This window comes from Rhea americana, unplaced genomic scaffold (assembly GCF_003343005.1).
Source record: "Rhea americana isolate MKP2758 unplaced genomic scaffold, rheAme1 scaffold_98, whole genome shotgun sequence".
NCBI lineage: Eukaryota > Metazoa > Chordata > Aves > Rheiformes > Rheidae > Rhea > Rhea americana.
The window spans coordinates 2,691,721-2,697,363 of NW_028187177.1; the positions used below are offsets into that span (position 1 = coordinate 2,691,721).

The 5,643-nt window shown below is 49.6% G+C and overlaps 1 protein-coding gene across 2 annotated transcripts in view; it reads right to left on the reverse strand.

Moving 5' to 3' along the window:
* The window catches only part of PLS3 (plastin 3), a 46,790-nt gene extending 46,565 nt beyond the window's left edge, over nt 1-225 (reverse strand). The window contains exon 1 of one of the 2 annotated variants that reach the window (XM_085325537.1): nt 121-225. The gene's annotated coding sequence lies outside the window, so the exon portion shown is untranslated. The remainder of the gene's footprint in view (nt 1-120) is intronic. The other variant, XM_085325534.1, reaches the window with a different exon arrangement.
* Nucleotides 226-5,643: the final 5,418 nt, after the last annotated feature.

Here is a 5,643-nt window from a genome sequence, read left to right on the forward strand (position 1 = left end):
CCCGCGGGGAAGCGGCGCCGCCGGGGCCGCGCCGGGATGCTCCGCCCGCGCCGCAGCGCCGGCGACTTTCCCCGAGTTGGAGCCGCGCGAGGCAGCACCGGCCCCGCTCCCGGCACTCACCTCCTCCACCGAGCCGAGCCGAGCCGAGCCGTGCCGTGCCGTGCCGTGCCGTGCCGTGCCGTGCCTCGGCGGCGCTGCCCGCGCTCGGCGCGCCCCGGCCCCGCCGCCCCGGCCGGATTGGGCCGTGCGGCTGCACATCACGGCGGCCCGGCGCGGCGATTAGGCGCCGGGGGAGTCACTCAGGGCGGGGAGGAGCCGCGGCCCCGGCCCGGCCCGGCCCGGCTCGGCTCGGCCCGCGCCTCTCCTCCTGCCCCGCGAGCCGCCCTGCCTCCTCCATGCATCCCTCCTCTGCTTTATGCACCCGCAGCCTCCCCTGCATGCAGCCTGCTCTCCCTGCGTGCCCYCCTCCCGTCCTGCAAGCATCCCTCCATGCGTACAGCCCGCCTGTGCATGCACYCCGACTCCGCTCATGCATGCACCCCTCCCGCCCTGCATGCCTGCATCCCTCCTCCCGTGCATACCTCTCCCCTCCCCTGCACACGTACCACCTCCCCTGCAAGCACACATCCCTCTCTCATGTGTGCACCCCTCCTATCCTGCAAGATTTGCTCATTCTTCACCTGTGTGCACCTTCCCCTGTACAATCAGGTGCCTCTCCTCCCCAACAAGCATCCCTACTTCCTCCCATGCATGYATGCCTTATCCCATGCAAGGGTGCATCCTTCCTCCCATGCATGGGCAGCTCTGGCTCCCTCCACCCTGGGGCCCCCAAAACAGTAGCTCTGGGCTCCCCCTGCACAGAGGGGCCAGCTCCCTCGAGGAGTATGTGGGGTGCAAGCCTGGGCCACCCGCTACTCTGTGCTTCGTGGCAGGGGACATTGCCACGGCCCTCCTCCTCCTGCCCCCGCTGTCTAGTTTGGGAGAGGTGGCCTCATAACTGCCCTAATTCCTACACTTGCTGCACAGACTAAGCACTGCAAGGAGGGCTCGGGAAGCCAAGGGCCTTAGGGATGCTTTTGCACAGAAGTGGTGAATATCAGAAATTAATCCAAAAGGGAGGCCTCGAACTCAGAGAGAAAGCAAAAACCAGCCTGGAAAAAGTGGAGAATGGCGAGATGAGCCAGGGCCCCAAGCTACGAGGCAGAGCCGGTGACGGCAAAATGGGGACGAGGTTTCCCACCACCAAGGCCTCCACTTTCTTCTGCCACCACCATGAGCTCACACCTCTGCCAGGCCACGAGAAAACACGCCGGCGCCTGCTTTCTTCTGCAAACCKCGGGGTGGCAAACTGCGATTCTTGTACATGCAATGGCTACAGAAGTTACAGTCTCTGAGATTTCATTCCTTTTATGGGGTGAATCGAGGTGTTAATATCTTCCCCTGGTTTTAGGAGAAAAGCAGATAATGCTTTCAGGCACACCAGCCGTTTTTCAGGTCAGAAAGCGGAGCCATTCTCATGCCCAGGGGTGAGAACAGCACAGACTGATAAGTTCAGATTTAAAAGAGGAACATTAATGTGAGGTGCTAGATCTTTTACAGAGTAATAGCACATGTCCTCTTTTTTTGTGTTTAACTATTTTCCATTCCTATTAGAAAATTAAAAATGTAGAAAGGCGACAGTTATCTAACAAACTATAAATAGATAGGACACACACCAATGTTAGAGCTTTCTCTCTTCCATTTAAATATTAAATAAACGAAGGACATATTTAACTAGAACTGCCCAGCAAAATCCATTGCAGCAATGATCTCTCTCTCCTGGTTACAAATACTGCAGGTGCACATTTCTGAATATGAAATGCTTAATCACACATGATGAGTCTTTGAATGCGCTGCTTACAGGAAAGACTGGCAGGCTCATCACTACAGAATAAAGCCAAACACACTTCGTTGTCAACACGTCAGGAAAAATCATTTTGCAGTTAATTTTCCAAAGCTGCAAAATGAAAAGATCTCCCAGAGCGGTCCCACATGATGGATGCAACGCGGTTCACAGTGGGAGTTTCCTCGTCTCATTCGGGAGAGCAGGTTTCCTGACAAGAATTAGACCCTCTTCCCCCCAGTCCTTGTATTTCTATTACTGAGCTGAATTTCTCATCGGGTGTCAGAAACTCTTCCATATTCATCAGTTTATCAGACTAGCTCTGTGGAGACAGGAGTAATAATTTTATGCTGATTTAAAGGATTAGTTCAATTTTACACTCTATAATGGTATTTCTGTGTTCCTTTTAGGAAAATSTTTTGCATTGCATTATTAACACAAAAAAAAAGTGTGTATTTTGGTCCTGGTTAAGAATTGTAGTCAAAAAAATTTTTAAATTATTTTTGGTCAGATTTTGCTAGCATGCCAGCATAAAAGAGCTAGAGACATGAAATCATCTTTGTAGATCTTGACTATTCAGAAAATGCAGATTACACGTTTCCATGCCCCGCTTTTGTCCAAACCAGTTGTAYCACACAGGCAACTCTTTGTTCTCCAAATGAGGGAGCAAAATATTAAACATATTGAACATTTACCAGTTGCCTCTTCATTTGGATTTTTCACTATGTCTTCATGCACAAAGAAAGTTAAGGTAGAGTAGGCAAAGCCATTAATTCAGCTACAACCACTGCTTAGTATCCTAATACAATCATTATGCTCAGTGTATGATTTTTATTGCACACTCAGTATGATTACTACACGCTGAGCATGATGCCAAAATGTGTCCAGAAGAGATTCTTTTATACATAACTAGCGAATGCCTTCTTTCCATAAACAGAAATAAGGAAGCATTCTTAAGCGATTATTTCTGGTTAAAAGCACTCRTTAGCACTGATACTCGCTTCCCGTCCTCTCAATACACAAACACAAGTCTCAGCAGCTACTGCTTTGCGAAACAGTGAACAAACCTTCCCAAGAGCACCTGACCATGTGCAATCCACTTCTTACTTCGCTACGTGCCCAGATGGTGCAGACGGGTGAGGAAAGGTGAATTTTTGGTGAAGCTCAGGGGAGGGAAAACCAACGCCCTTAAAAAAGGCCTCGGGGGGGGGGGGATCGTTAAGCAGAAACACTGGGTGGATCTGGAGTATCAGTGTTGGGCACCATCTGAAATGATGTTGGGGAGGTTTTTAAAGGCTCTTGCAGAAAGACTGCTCCTTAGAAACTGGCCCGGGACATTATTTACRCGTGGGACTTCCCACATAACAGCATGCGTGAAATGAAGTTTAGGGCTGGGTAGACAATAAGTATTTCAAACACTCCTTCAGCAGAGTATTGTGAATTTAACTTGTATCAGAAAACACCTTCGTTACAAAACAGCAATAGAAGGATTTTATTCTGGATTTTTTTTTTATTAAGCATTTTTTAACTGTAAGTCTATGAATTTCTATAAACTGCAATACTTATCACCAGCCAGGTTAAGGGCTGACTYTGCCTCCTGCACAGCTTTCCTGTCGACTTCAGTGGAAGCTGGAGCAGCCCTTTAACAGGCTTTGCCATTGCCAGATTAATGTTAGTGATTAATGTTAGAAATAAATTCGATGAATTCCCATTACATCTGTTTAAACATAAGCCCCTTGGCTGGCAGCTTAGCGATACATTTCCCATACCGCGCTTCCCACGTATGAAAGTTATCTCCTCTTTGCTCTTGCCTGGGCTATTGARTAATATGTGCTTTTAGCATAAAATTATGGTCACTTGCATGTGACATATTGCCTCACTATGTCAATACTCAGATGAAATARAATTAGTGGGGGCTTATGAGGATGAGCAGGTCTTGTCTCTTGGGTGGCAAATCTAACCCATGTCAGGTTGACACCTCCTGCCAACATCATCAACGAGAAAAAGCGCGTTCAGTCGGTTAAAGAGCAGGCAGTGCCCTTTGGGAACAGCACTCAAGAAGCAGTGTGGTCCCCCAAGACAGGGCCAAGCACCCTATGGTGCTCCCTTGGGGAGGAACTCTGCCTGGTGTCAGCTCTATAAGCTTGCTGCTTTAAGGTCACCATAGACCCTAACTGCTGGGTGGTGTCAATCAGGGGGAAGGGGAGGAAGCCCAACAGGGTAATTAAAAACTTGAGCCTCTGATATGGAGTGTGTGAAAGCATCAGGAGAACTGCAAAACACACTGGGGCAGTTGGAGGCATAAGGGCTCCGAAGGGGAGGAAACGGGCTTTAAGGGAAGCTCTGTCTTCAGAATTAGGCATCCAGTCTCAACGAGATCTTCATTTTGTTTTCCGCAATTAGTTATCCACAGCATTAACAGAATCTAAGAAGCGGGATATTGATATCAAAAACACTTGTCATCAACAAAGGAGAACAACAGAGTGGCACTCTAAACAGATTAATAAGCTCAGGCTATTTTTCTTCCAGTGCAAGAAAGCAGATGGAAATCTGCATAATATTTTGGAGTTAGAGCAAACTGGATTTTCCTCCTGCTACAAACATTGACTTGGATAGTTCTGGGCACTTCCTTCCTTAAAAACAACTTTGAGGAAATAAATATTAGTAAGTTTGAACCGACAAGGCCGGCCTCCGCAAGGAATCCTTGCACAACATCTGATGAAGTCTGTGGGACCTCCCAGGCGAGCCTGGCCACCGGCGCGCACGCGGGCTGCTGCTGCCCCAGCTGCTGGAGAACGGGGCACGTCGCGGGACTCTGGACCGCGTTGTGCAACCACCGGTGCCTCCTGTTTGCTCTGCCGCAAGGTGAGCGCTGGCTTTGGCAGAGGGGTTGCCCAGGGCTTCATGCYGTCCCTGTTCTGTGCGGCCGGTTTTGTCCGAATGGTGCCTTTCGCGGCAAGGGACGGTTTTCAGTGATTACCCATTCAGCCTGAGGAGCACTCTGTAGCTCCAATGCCGCAGTGGCAAGCCAGAGTTATTCACGTTATGTCTTTGTACAGCCCATRACTACTCTTTTTATGGTCCAAGCTTCCTGAGGACTCGTTGACCTTTGAAGCATGCAGGAGAGCGGGTGACTTGAGCCTTTATTTGCAGTTCCTATCAACAGAGGGAACTTCCCTCCTTTATGGTTGTGGACCAAAAAAAAGCAGCATGGCAATGAGAAGCTGCTTTTGTCTCTTCTCTTTACTTAATTTATCAACCCATCAAGACCAGACTGTCAACAGCTACTGAACTCGCACTCGCTTTCACCTGGCTAAGGTACAAACGACTGTCTCCAAGGCAAGTCAAATGCAGGGTGTGTGTGATAATCGAGCGGGGGTTCTTGCCGCTCAGGGACACTGTTTCTAGCGTTCCCCATATTTCCTCATCTGCTAGTAACCAATCTGGACTTACTTTCTTTTGGAAGCCATAAAACAGCCGTGAGTATTTTTACTCTCCTTTTCGCTAAACTTTCTTCTTGCCTTTCTTATTTTCTGTGCCCCACTACATTTTGCTCCTCCCTCCTCGCTGCCTTGCTCCTGCTGGCACCCGGTTCCCCTTGCCCCTGCAGAGCTGGGCCAGCGTTGCACAACCCGGCCACCCCACAGGCTCCAAAATCCACACGCAGCTGAGCAGAGGCAGAGCAGGGCTGTCCACGTTCCCGTGAGCCCARGGCTTGGGACACGGCATGGATAGGTGCCAGCATTAATAAATAGGAAACT